This window comes from Danio aesculapii, chromosome 4 (assembly GCF_903798145.1).
Source record: "Danio aesculapii chromosome 4, fDanAes4.1, whole genome shotgun sequence".
Taxonomy (NCBI): Eukaryota; Metazoa; Chordata; class Actinopteri; order Cypriniformes; family Danionidae; genus Danio; species Danio aesculapii.
Window position 1 is genome coordinate 22,214,444 of NC_079438.1, and position 13,897 is coordinate 22,228,340.

The window sequence follows — 13,897 nt, forward strand, 5'->3', positions numbered from 1 at the left end:
AGACCCTTTAAACCTGTGTGTCCCAACAAACCATGATACAGATGACCCTATAAGCCTGTGAAAAAACAGGTGTAATTTTTCAACAACTCCATGGTCACAAGTGATTTTTTTTAAGTGAGATGTATCTTAATGAGGCCATAACAGATTGTTTGATATATAAATTTAATTTGTAGGTTGTAAGGAAAGGTGTGTCCCCCTAAACCACAGTGGTTACATGCTGTCCCTGTAAACACTATATACCTGTATGTGTGTGTGTGCGTGTGTGTGTGTGTAAGAGAGAGAGAGAGAGAAAGAGAGCAAGCAAGTGTCAAGTGGAAAATGAGGGAGAAATGTATCAATAAGTCATGACTGTAATAGTAAGTGGCAAAAAAGCTAAACAAAAAAAAAAAGACTTTTATTTTGGCGTGATGTGTGACGTCATAAGGCTGCGCCACTCCTGCGCTGTAATTCAACTGGAGAAAGGTTTGTTTTGAAACTTTTACACAGATATAAACGGATTGTTGAAAGTTTCAGGTTTTTCATCCGATGCTAAATTGTGTACCTGTTGTTGACAATATTATTTTAACCCTTTAGACAAGGAAGTACTATTTTACTCAAAGTAATGAGGGCTATTGTTTGAATAAAGTGTGTAAAGTGAGAAACGTTTGTAATAAGTGTTTTAATGAAGGTTTAATTTATTAAATAGCATAATGTCATTCCATTCTAAGTATACATCACTATATAAGAAATGGAGTACTAGTTTTAATCAGCTCATTTATGGCTATTGTTTCTTGCTCGGACTTACTCTGTTAACCTGATTTCTTTTTGTTAATTACTCTCATATAAAGAAACTGTTGAAGCAAGTGTTGAGGATAAGTTGTTTTGTTTCTGTTCATTGTTTTGTTCATTTTAAACAGGATAAAGTGTCCAAACACAGAGAAAAACTCCTGCTGAAGCGACTGATCTCCACACTGTTATAAAGATGGCGTTTATTAAAGAGGAGAGTGAAGATGTGAAGATTGAAGAAACATTCAGAGTCAAACAGGAAGATCTGCAGGAACAAACAGGTTAGTTTTCATTCTCAAAGACCAACTCAGTCATTTGATCCTCATTCAGATATATTTTAATAATAAGAATACTAAATTAAATCCATCTTGCAGCCCTGAGTGTGCTGCCTAGTTCTCCTAAATATAGAGGTAAAGTTGGTTTTATATTCACACATTCAGACTTTCCCCTTAATAATATAATTTTATAAAAGTATTATTTCCAAAGTCTAAATAACGAAATCATATTAGCAGCAAATGACTATCAAAGTACAACATTGTTCACAGTCAAATAAACAGTGTTAATGTTGATTTCAAGCCACACTTGCATGCTAATTCTGATCGAATATTCAAAGAAACATGGTAAACAATGTAGACTTCTAAATGAACGAATGTGCGAATATAAAACCAACTTTACCTCTATCTCCTAAATGCACATAAGCACTCATTGAAAGACTGGAATGAGTTTCTTTCGTTAGTTCTCATGTTTTTTGTCATTATTTTATGTATTATTAGTCTCCCATTTTCTCTACTTTCTTAAGGTTATTGCTTTTCTTGTTCTCCTACTGTTTTTGTAAAGCATGCTTGAGCACTGGCGCTATATAAAATAAATAAAAACAATAAAATAAAAAAGTTTAACTGAGCTGATGATATTTGACCTACAGTATTCTCACAGAAGATATCTGCTATTACAGTGATAGTGTTGGCTTAGTACTTTCCATTTGCATATCACACATTGATCACAATTCCCTTTTTTCATCAACTTCTTTATGGGTTTAAACTTGTTTCTAGTAGTTGTTACTATTTCTCACAGATAGTATCTGAGTTAGAATTACATCATTACTATAATAATTAATTACCAGGGGCTATTGTGTTTAAACTGGATTTCCGCTGGGTCTTAAAATATAGTAAATTCAAAAATTAAAAGTTTTAGCCCTTACAAAGTCTTAAATTTACTGAAATATTGTGTTGTAGGTCTTATTTATTTATTTTTTTTAAACAAGTCTTACTTTTCCTGGGTTCATGTTTTGATACCCAATCTGGCCAAATCCCATATAATCACCAACAATCCATCTCAATAAATCTTTAAACTTTTCGTTAACTCTATTTATCATAACGGTTTAATTATTTTCCTTACAATAACATTTGTTTAAACGTGCTCCAAGTATTTACTGCTGAGGACATCGACCTGGACAGATTGTTGTGCATAGATTTAGTTTATTATAGTTTTTAAAACTTTTAAAATATTTTTATTATTTTTAATGAAATTTACGTTGGAAAAAAGTGTATGCATATAAGTAAAGCTTGCTTTTTTTACACTATTTAAAATCTTTGGCTAAGAATTATCTAAAATATTTACGTTTTTTATTTATTTATTATTGTATTATTAAATGTATTAAATTATAATATTTTTTGATCATTTGAAAAATTTCTTAGCTTTTTGCCCTTTATGAGTCTAAAATTTAATTCATAATGGTCTTAAAAAAGTCTTACATTTAACTTTGTAAAACCTGCAGAAACCCTGGTTTAAAGTATGTCAAATAATGTGGATGCCCCCAATATTAAATATGCTGAATGAAATGGACAATAAAATAATGAATTATTATAAAAACATTGTAACATTGTAAAACTTTTCGCTTGAAACTTTATTTAAAGAATGAATTTTTTGATCCTAAAAAAAAGTGTTATGCTGCTTAGGCATGGGATGATAACCGCTTTCAAGGTATAAAACTGCCAAAACATTCTGCTATACCATTCCTACTGTATATGTAAGTTTTTTTTTTATGTTTTAAGTTTTTCAGGGAAACAGTATCTCTAACAGAAAAGATATTCAAAGATGCTGTTGTAAATTGTAAAGAAATCTGTGTTTTTGAAACAAATGAGGACAGCAGAAGTCAAGAATTCATTTGAATGATTTAGTCTGACATGTTTACTGCTCCAACATACTTTAAAAGTTTCTCAAATGAAAATATATTGTATTCAAAGGGGGAAAAGTATTTGTTTTTTTTTACCCAGACATTTAAAAATAATATATTTTAGAGCAGTAATCACAATACAGTGAAAGCGTGATATTTTTATTCAAGGTTATCAGAATCTTATACTGGCCCATGCCTAATACTGCTTGATGTTGCAAAGTCATACTTTCAAATTTTTTTTTTTTTGTATGTATAGTCATGAACACACTTTTTTTGTATAGTAAGTAGTGTGACCGTTTTCTGCTGTTTATTATTCCTGGTCATTTCTCCAATAGGCAACTGAATTGGAAGTTCTAAATCAATAGCATATAAGACCAGGGCTCTGTTCTTCGTACGTGGATTACTCCATTAGCTGGATTTGGTTATTGATGATTTGATACGATCCACGATTGTTTTGTTCTTCAAAACTGATCCGAGACTTTGTTGTCAAAGCAACAGTTCCGGTAGCTCAAACCTGCTAGGGACAAAGAGCTTAGAATGACCAAGAGGTGACGCTCAATAAAACGTTCCATTGCAACAGCAGCGCCCAGCAACAGCCCCACATTCCACCATTTTAGAGTAAAGGCGATCGGCTGTCCATTTGATCTTATTGTTGTCGCGATGGCAACCAGCTGCTTTGTTTTTTATTTATTTATTTTAAAAGCGCATTAAAGCTGAGATACAACCTGAAAGACGACAAAACAACACTTACTATGACAATCATAAGCACTTTTAATAGTTTAATTTACAGACTTATAATATGCTGTTGTTCTATTGCAGTTTTTATTCCAAAATGGTCGCAGCGCCATCTAGTGGCTGTTTTCCAAATCGCGCTAGAGTGTCACCTCTTGGTGATTCTATGCTCTTCGCTAGGGATCAGGCTCATTTTATATAAACAGGATTAGATTGGGTCAGTTCAAGCTAAGATAATACTGAAAGTATGTACCGATTTCTGATATTTTCTTACAGTAGTAGTTATATACACTTGGGAAATAGTAAATATACATTTTTAACTATATATATATATATATATATATATATATATATATATATATATATATATATATATATATATATATATATATATAAACATAAACAAGTTAAAAATATATATGAAAAAAACTTGTGCAATCTGCAGTCCGAAATGAAAGTAGTTTAAAGAGAGAATTTATTGATATGAACTTTTTAGATCGCTTTAGTACAATTTGAAATTTTAATAAAAGATATGCACAATATGTGACTTTTTTACATTTATGCAGTCATGTTTTGTTTTGTCATGTTTTGACAGTTAATATGATGGTGATTTGATGCTTCACAACAGTTGCAGACGCCTTTTTCAATTATCGAAATGCTTTTGTAAACATCCAGTTATTCTTTACACAGAATAAGAAACCGGCTAGTATATTACAGAATATCCGCTCCAACTGTAAAACTAAATAAATTGCTAAATACTCTTGACACATGAAAGGGTAAAGCATGCAGCCCACAACAAATGTGGAAAGCTTGCGTATCATTTTTAACAAACCGTTTACTACAAATGTTATCTAATTTTGTTCACATGGATGATTGAATATTAATCAGATGATGTCATTACGCTGTCAGTCAATCGTTGCATTGCTAATCATGATTTCGATGATTGATAGAGCTGTCCTTCACAACACATGCAGTGATCTCAGATCAGTTTATCCAGACATTTTAATCTGATTCACAAACTTGTTTGAAGAACCAAATTAGCCAGAGATCAGTTATTAAGATTAAAAGATCCAGGATCTGCCAAATTATCTTAGATCATTTAAGTGAGGTACGAAGAATGGACCCCGGGTCACTATGACATGATTGACAATTGTCGCTGTTTGTCATTGTGCTCCGTTTATCCTGAGAGCTGATGCTGTGTATTCCCAGGGCTTTTCACACTTCCAACTGTTAACCCTGGGTCATACTAACCCTGGATAAACAGAATACTGGGTTATCTGTAATCACATTCCACACTGCTCATGCTATACCTGGGGTTAAAATATAAACCTAGGTGTTCATTAACAGATGTTTCACATTCGTAAACCCCGGGATAACATTAATATTAGTATATTTACGTTGTCACTATCCCTGATTGGACAAACAGCAGGTCACCTTTTTAGATGGCATTTCTGCATCTTGTTGGGTATATAAAATGTCATCATGTAGGTCTTCAGCTAAGCCCCAGGACATGCACAAAGGCAAGAAAACAAAGACAAAAGTCCAAATGAAAACAAGTAGCAAAGTATGTCATCTCGTTACAGCAAACGTGGCATGAAGCATTTGCATTAGTTCATTCATTCATTCATCTTCCTTCAGCTGAGTCCCTTTATTCATCAGGGGTCGCCACAAGCAGAATAAGCCACCAACTTATCCAGCATATGTTTTAAACAGCAGATGCCCTTCCAGCTGCAACCCAGTACTGAGAAACATTTGCCTAATTCTATACAATAATGCAAACTCACAAATATATGTGTGAATTATGCGTACTTGCTATGAACATGCAGGATTTGTCTCAATCTGGGCTTCCAAGCAAGTTAAAAATGTTTAAATCCAGTGGTAGATACACATGAGGGAACACAACATGAGTAATCTAGAGCGAGTGCATTTGATCATTTGCGTTTAAAGCCACAGGCACAAAAACAGCTTGGTTTTCCTCTGATCCCCAAAATTAAATCTTCTGCACGGTATATGATCTGATTTTGAGCTGAAACCTCAGACACATTCTGGGAACACCAAAGACTTATTTTACATCTTGTAAAAAAAGGTTCATAATAGGAACCCTTTTATTTTCATTTTTGCGTCAATAAATGAAAATAGCCTCACCATTTACTCTCCCTCGTGTGGTTTTAAACCTTTATGAGTTTCTTAAACCTGTTAAACACAAAAGATATTGTGAAAAAACGCTGGCTTACTTTGTGTTCCAGAAGAAAGGAAATGTTTAACACCACATGACAGAGTAAATGGTAAGGTCGTTTATATTTTTGGGTGAAACATTCATTTCATGCTTGTCGCTTTGTGCCTTCATACTAAAGTTCACTTTTTTTTTTTTTAAAGACCCGATGATGCTGAAAGAAGAGACTCATCAATGGAATGAAATGGAAGAGAAACACCAAGACATAACGACTGATGAAAAACCCACACTGACTAAAAAAACTTCATCACACGAAAGACCTCGGAAATCCAAATCTGGGTGTAATTTCAGCAGTGAACAGTGTAGAAAGAGTTTCAGTCAAAAGCCAAAGCTTGATGTTCACATGAAAGTTCACACAGGAGAGAAACCTTACACCTGCGAACAGTGTGGAAAGAGTTTTGGTAAAAAACAAAGCTTTAAAGCCCACATGAGAATTCACAATGGAGAGAGGCCATACACATGCCAACACTGTGGACAAAGCTTCTATCATGCAGGAAACTTGGCAGCACACAAGAGAATTCACACTGAGGAGAAGCCTTACTCTTGCCCTCAGTGTGGAAAAAGTTTTAAGCAAAATGGCACCCTTACAGTACACATGAGAACACACACTGGAGAGAGGCCTTACACATGCCAACAGTGTGGAAAAAGCTTCTATACTACAGGAAACTTTACACAGCACATGAGAATTCACACTGGAGAGAGGCCGTACACATGCCAACAGTGTGGACAAAGCTTCTATAATACAGGAAACTTGGCAGCGCACATGAGAATTCACACTGGGGAGAAGCCTTACTCTTGCCTTCAGTGTGGAAAGAGTTATAAGCATAATTGCACTCTTGAAGTCCACATGAGAACTCACAATGGAGAGAGAATTTTTATTTGCACACAGTGTGGGAAAAGTTTTTCTTGAAAACACAGCCTTGACACCCACATGAGGATTCACACTGGAGAGAAACCTTACACATGCACAGAGTGTGGTAAAAGTTTCAGATGTAAAAACACACTCAAACACCACATGATAAGTCACGCCGGAGAGAAGCCGTTTGCATGTGCTCAGTGTGGAAAGAGCTTCACAACCAAAGCTATCCCCATTAACCAGATGAATGGTCACACTGGAACCATAGTGTTCACATGTGATCAGTGTGGAAAGAGTCTCACATGTAAAGACTCCAATAAAAAACACATGAAGACTCACTCAGGAGAGGAAAGTTTTAGATGCAGTGAGTGTGGAAAGGGCTTTAAACATAAAAGAAGCCTCAGCATTCACATGAAGCTTCACAATGGAGATCAGAGTCCTCAAAATTGAGGCCTTGTCCAGCGGCGCTTAAGGTTCTCTCCTGGGACAGCATGCTAAACAAGTGTGAACTCTTGTATACATATCAAGTTACTGATAATGAAACCCTTTGAACACCTGAAGATTTAAACTTAATAACTGAAAAGGGGTCAAGATTTTTTTTGTAGTGTAGATCAGGGTCACAGCGCAGTACCAGGTTTTGAGAGTTTCTAATGGCTGCAAGAAAGCAAAATAACTCTATATGTGTTTCAACCGATAACCATATTTGTGCACATTGCACACTTCAGTCAAATGGTCAGCTCTGAAAAGAGAATTAGAAAGATTACGGAGGAGAAAATGTTTGGGGAGATGAAGGGAACACTGTCCTACACCCTTAGATTGTGTTTTTGATCATTCACATTGTCTGATTGTCACTCGTATGAACAAACACAGATTTACCTCCAATTTTGGGCTTTTGTCTGCAATTTTAATAAAACTTGTTGATGAATGAAAGTCCGGCTAAACTCGTATGGGATGAAATTAGTATCAGTATTATTTGCAAATGCACGCTCTGTCCTCCACATGCTTTATTAATGTCGTCTATGCAGTTTTGCATCCACAACTGAATGGCTTTCCACCTGAGTCTGTGAGTTTAACATTTGCGCAAACATAAACATGTTCGTAAAACAAATATTATGTTTTGCATTCATGCATATTAATTTATGTGTGCGAAAAGGAAGTTTTGCATTTGTGAATCAGGTGATGCGTGTGTGTGAATTGACACTTGTTTGAGTCTATACTGCTGGCTTCGTTTGAATTTTGAGACTTTCTTTTCGCGGTTTTTAAACTTTTCAGGAATCAAACACAAACAACTTTACATGGAAAAGCCACAATGTCTTACGCAATGTGTACACATCTACCTACCGATTTGAGAATTATACAATCCTGCCCTACTACACTTGTGTCTGAAAAAGTCTGATTTAAATAAATGTGCATCATTTTGTAACAACAGTCTCGTATTTGTGAATACACATGCTCACTTTTGTGTACGTGCACTGATGTCCCTTGCACACAGCATCACAGTTTGCCTCAAAGTTTAAAGATCGGTCAATAATGGTACCCAAATATTTGTAGTTCTCCACACATTCTACTTTTTGACCTCTGATATTAGTTGCCTCAGCTGCTGTATGATTCCTTCTAAAATCAATAATCATATCCTTAGTTTTTGTTGCATTAAGTTTTAGATTTGACTCCTCACACCACTGAACAAAATGATCAACTATGGGACCATGACTTACAATCACAGTGTCGTCTGCATGTTTTAAAATGAAATGATTTTCAAATGTGCTCTGACACATGTTTGTGTACAGAATAATTAAAAGTGGGGATAACAGACACCCCTGAGGTGATCCGGTGGAGGAGCACAGGCTTTCAGACAGGGAACTGTTTATTCACACTCTTTGTGTTCTATTGGTTAAAAAGTCTAAAATCCAGCCAACAAGATTGTTGCTTAGTTGAAAATGATCTGATAGTCTCAGGATTAAAATATGAGGTTAAATTGTATTAAAAGCTGGAGAAAAATCTACAAATAAGAGCCGAGCATGAGCCCCCTTAACCTCAAGAAGCTTGAAAAGTAAATGCAGCAGAGTTATTATGGCATCTTCCACACCTCTATTAGGCCTGTATGCAAACTGCATTGGGTCAAGAACTTGTTCTGTACTTTTAACAATTTCTGTCCTAATCATTTAAAAAAAAATCTTCACAGGGATCGAAGTCAGAGCCACAGGCCTTAAATCATTTAAAGTTGAGAGGCTACTGGACAATTTTTTGGTACATGCTGTTTTTCCAGAGACTGATTAAAAATATAGTTAAAAACTTTAAAAAGTTTTGGCAGTCGACCACAGACTTCATCTGGTCCATAGCTCTTTAACTTTAACGCATTTAAAAGCATTTTGAACTTGTTCCTGTTTCAGAATAAAGCGCTCTGTGTCCAGAACCTTATTATGAAGCTCCTGAATTTCACTATTAAACTCTAAGGTATCAAAACGATTATAAAAACATTGAGTGCATTAGCTAAGTCCATATCTGAATTAGAACCTTTTTTTTTAAAATACAATTTCCACTGTTTTTAGGTCTCTGAAGTCCCACAATGCTTTCCATTGCAGACCACATCGACCCTAAAGCATTGTTAGTCAGCTTATTCTCTAATTGAGATTTATAGATCAATTTTGCTTTATTAATTTCAACTTTGAGCTCCTTTGTGGCCAAATAGAAGTCTGCTGAAGAGCCATTTTTAAGGCAAGCTTCTTTTTATTTATGCTGGTTTTAATGGCTTTATTGACCCATGGCCTATTATTAGGGTAGATCTTCACTGTCTTAGTGGGGACCACTGTGTCCTTACAGAATCCACTGACCACACCTTGACGTTTTTGGTTTGCACCTTCCCTCTCTTAAGGACAGACTTGTATTTGGGCAGGAGATGCATGCAGTTATGGTCGGCATTGGCCAACAGCGGTAGCGGAAGTGCTTTAAAAGCATCTTTTACTGACCCACAACACAAGTCCAAGATAGTGTTCTTCCTAGTGTGGCAGTCAACGTATTGATACTTTATAAAATTTGAAGCATCAGGTGATATGCATTGCAGTTTCTGAATAACATCTTGTACTGTAGCAGGCGCGGCAGCTATTAGCCTTCGGATGAATGTACAAGATGGTTATAAAAATCTGAGGAAATTCTCTAGGCAGATAAAAGTTCCACATTGAAGGGACATATCCTTTCCCTGACAGTTACAAATTTGCAATAACGGGTGGTCACGTATAGACAAACCCCTCCTCCTTGTGTCTTCATTGTTGCATCAGTATCACGTTCAAATCGAAAGGGTTCCCCAAAACCGCCAATGGATAAATCGCTGTCCTGATCTTGCTCCATTAACCAAGTCTCTGTGAAGGCCATAATGCAACATTCTCTAAAATCTTTCCGAAATCGGACATTATTCTGAAGTTCATCTAGTTTATTTCGTAGAGACCCCATAAAATTAAATGAATTAAACTCTGACACCATTTGAGATAAAAGATTCAAATCAACTCTAAATATTAATACATAAATCAACAAAGGCATAACTAAAAACTAAGCTTGTGCATTTTAGAGAATAATATTCAGACATTTTTAGAGTTGATTTAATTATTTTATCTTAAATGGTGTCAGAGTTTAACTGACTTTTACCATTTTTACATTAAAAGTTATTTTAAAATGATTATAAAATAATTAAAGCGCTAAATCCAAAAACTTGTGCAATAACCAGGATGTTTCTCTGAACATTTTGGTCCTGATTTTGCTGTATAATTTCATATGGTTTAATTGTTTAATTCATTTGAATGGTTATTTATTGTTTTGTAGAGAAATTAAGCCTTGTGCAGTGTAACAGGTATGAAAATTATAATTCACTTTATTTATAGAACTATATAAAATATATTTGTTTTACCTAGTGTGTAAAGTATACCTGAGGTGTTTGTCAGTGAGTGCATCTTCTCCTTTAAATTTCTAAGGAAGCTTAAATTTAATTTTCTGTTTTGCAGCCGCCTCTTCCCTTTCTGCACTGACTGCACATGGGAGAGGTGGGTGTCTGCTAAGCTCCAATTAATCTTAAATCATCTGTACCCTTAAAATCACTTTTGAAGCTAGTTTTTTATGTTTAAGTAATATTTATACTTTTATTTTTATTAGGTTTTGACTTATTTTTGTCTAACTGAGGGATGTGAATGCTAATTGCTTTGCACTTTCCCTTTAACAAAGAAAAGCTGTAAGGGCAAAGACACACTGTAAAAGCTGTGCTTTTGTTTATATCAGGTATGTTTTGTCACTTTGAAGTTTATATTATTTGGAGTTTTATTCTTGCTCTCTCCATCTTGCCCTTTCTGCACTGACTGCACATGGGAGAGAGAAAAGCTGTAAGGGCGAAGACACACTGTAAACGCTGTGCTTTTGTTTATATCAGGAGTAATTAAAAAGCAGTCACTGCTGATAACCGTCTGGTTATTCCTACATAAGAAAAAGAAAACAAAACACAGAACCGGTTACAGCAGCATAAAGGGCACATTTATGTCCATCTGACATATTCTTGGCTCAAACTATAACAGGAGCAAAGATTTTAATTGGTTTGAAATCGAATGTCTAATTAACGTCAAACATCAAACTAACTTTACCATGGTGTCGAACGCTGAGATAGCTAATCTGACAGCTGATCCAGAGCCCCCGCAGACAAAATGCACGATCAAATACGTTTTAGTCAACGCATGAATGTTCAAAATATATTGGTGTTATTCTCCTATTTAAACTATAAGTTACGATAATGAACAAGTCAATATTTAATTAGGTGAAGCTGTGCTAGAAATGATCATTGATTGACAATATTGCATTATAATAGCCTATTGCAGCACCCAAAAATGTATTTAGGCCTACTTCTAATTCTCTTCAGTGCAGCCTGCAAGATTGCTTGCCTCAAGCCTATGTGAAAATGAAACTGTAGCCTGCATAAAAAAAAGCCTAGAACCAAAACAGGATTTTCTTATAAAACAAGCCCGCGAATCAGATTAAATTAAATGATTTAATGATCTGAGAGATTGCTTGTGATTGTTGTAACACACATCTATCGATCCTCAAAATCATGATCTGCAATGCACCTGATGGCACAGCAGCGTAGTGACATCATCAGATTAATATTCAATTATCCATGTATGCAAAAATAAATAAAATGTATGCAAAAATGGCATAAATTTGTCAGTACATAGTTTGGTAAATAATACGCAATAACTTTCAATATCTGTTGTAGGCTGCAGGCCTTACAATTTCAGGTGTCAAGAGTAATTAACAATTTATTTAGCTTTACTTTTAGAGCGGATTTTACAGTACTAGTTTCTTAATCCTGTGATATAACAAAATAGCATTTTGATATCAAAAAGGTGTATCCAACTTTTGCGAAGCATCAAATTATTATAGCTGTAAAAACGTGTGCAGGACTGATATATTTTTTCCTTTAAAAGAAACAAGAATATTAGTCATGTCATTATCAGTCATATCAACATACAGAAACTGTACTAAAACTGGGTCAGTACCTTTTAAAAGTATGTGTTTGTATCTAAAAAGTCCATATTGGTCTTTTAAAATTAGACTATATACATGTTCTCTTCAAAGCCCTTGAGGAGGATCACCACCATCATGGTTTTTGCACCCTTTTTGTGTAGATAACAAAACAGTCTGATTCAAATAATAATATTAATAATTACTAATTTGATTTTTAATTTTATCAAATAAATTATTACTATTTTCTTGTTTTCCCCAAATTAATACAGTATATATAACCTATAAGTTACTATTGTAAGAAAATATCAGCTGTTACAAACTGCACTTTCTGTATGCTTCAATTGAGCTGATCTAATCCTGTTTATATGAAATAAGGTGCTGCTCCTGAGCAGGTTTGAGCTATCAGACATGTTGCAATGACAACAAATCTCAAATGAATTTTAAAGTTTGATTGATTGTGCCAAATCATCAATAACCAAATCCAGCTAAATGAGTAATCCACATACAAAGAACGGACCCAAGATCTGGTTAGCCACCTGGTTATTTACCTGCCTTCATCCATCCAGCTATAAGCTTGAATCAGTGACAAGCTCTGCACACTCCCAATAACCCAAGTTCTTCTAATCATCCTCTCCTGTCATTTCTCATTCAGCGACACTAAGGCCATCATTCACACTCAATCACCAATCACAGATGTTCATCATAACTCAGTGTCCTGACTCTGCTTATTTCTCGTTTTATAGCAGATTATGAGAAAGCCAGACAAAAGGCAAAAAATGCAGAGACTCTACTTGCCTTCCGAAAATGACAGCAGTGTGGGAAAACTACATCGCAAAAGAAAGTGAGTATCCTTTCATTGATTATTGAGCCTGCACAGATAAAAAACAGATAGACAGAGACCCCCCACCCCCTAATTTATGTTTAACGGAAACAAGATGTTTTCAAAACATTTCTAAATGTAACAGTTTTCATAACTCATTTCTAATAACTGATTACTTTTATATTTGAATATTTTTCAAATATTCAGCTAAAAGTGACATTTAAAAGCTTAACTAGGTTAATTTGGCAGGTCAATCTATAACAGTGGTGTGTTCTAGACAATTAAAACATATTGCTTAAGGGGGCTAATAATACTGACCTTAAAATGTTTTTGGTTTTTAAAAACTGCTTTTATTCTAGTCAAAATTAAAACAAATAAGACTTTCTTAAAAATGTGAGTTTAATATTCAAAGTAAGAATGTAGTATTTATTTTTACAAAAACAGCAGTTTTTTTTTTTTCCAAAATGAACAAACTTAGTGAGCAAGCACTTTAATCAGTCTTCCACAACACATAATTGTAATATTTTAATGGGGTATATGCACATGGGCATTTAATTTCAGCCAGTCAGCCTCAGCGCTTCTGGTGATATAAGGAAGGAATTCCTTCTGTTCCTGACGGCACTAGCCATCTCATTATATGCTTGAACTACTAAATGAATGCTTAAAGAGCCCATATTATGGGTTTTTGAAAATGCCCTACCATGTAGTGTGTAACACAGCTCTAAGTGAAGTGAAATATCCAGCTAAGGCTTAAATCTGTAAGTGTACAGTGTTTAAAACTATTGATTCATCTATAAAAGAGTCGACTCATAGTGCTTCAAA

The 13,897-nt window shown here is 34.8% G+C and overlaps 1 pseudogene; it reads left to right on the forward strand.

Annotated features, from left to right (window-relative positions):
- The first annotated feature begins 431 nt into the window (after positions 1–431).
- On the forward strand, positions 432–8,165 carry LOC130222337 (gastrula zinc finger protein XlCGF57.1-like; annotated as a pseudogene).
- Positions 8,166–13,897: the final 5,732 nt, after the last annotated feature.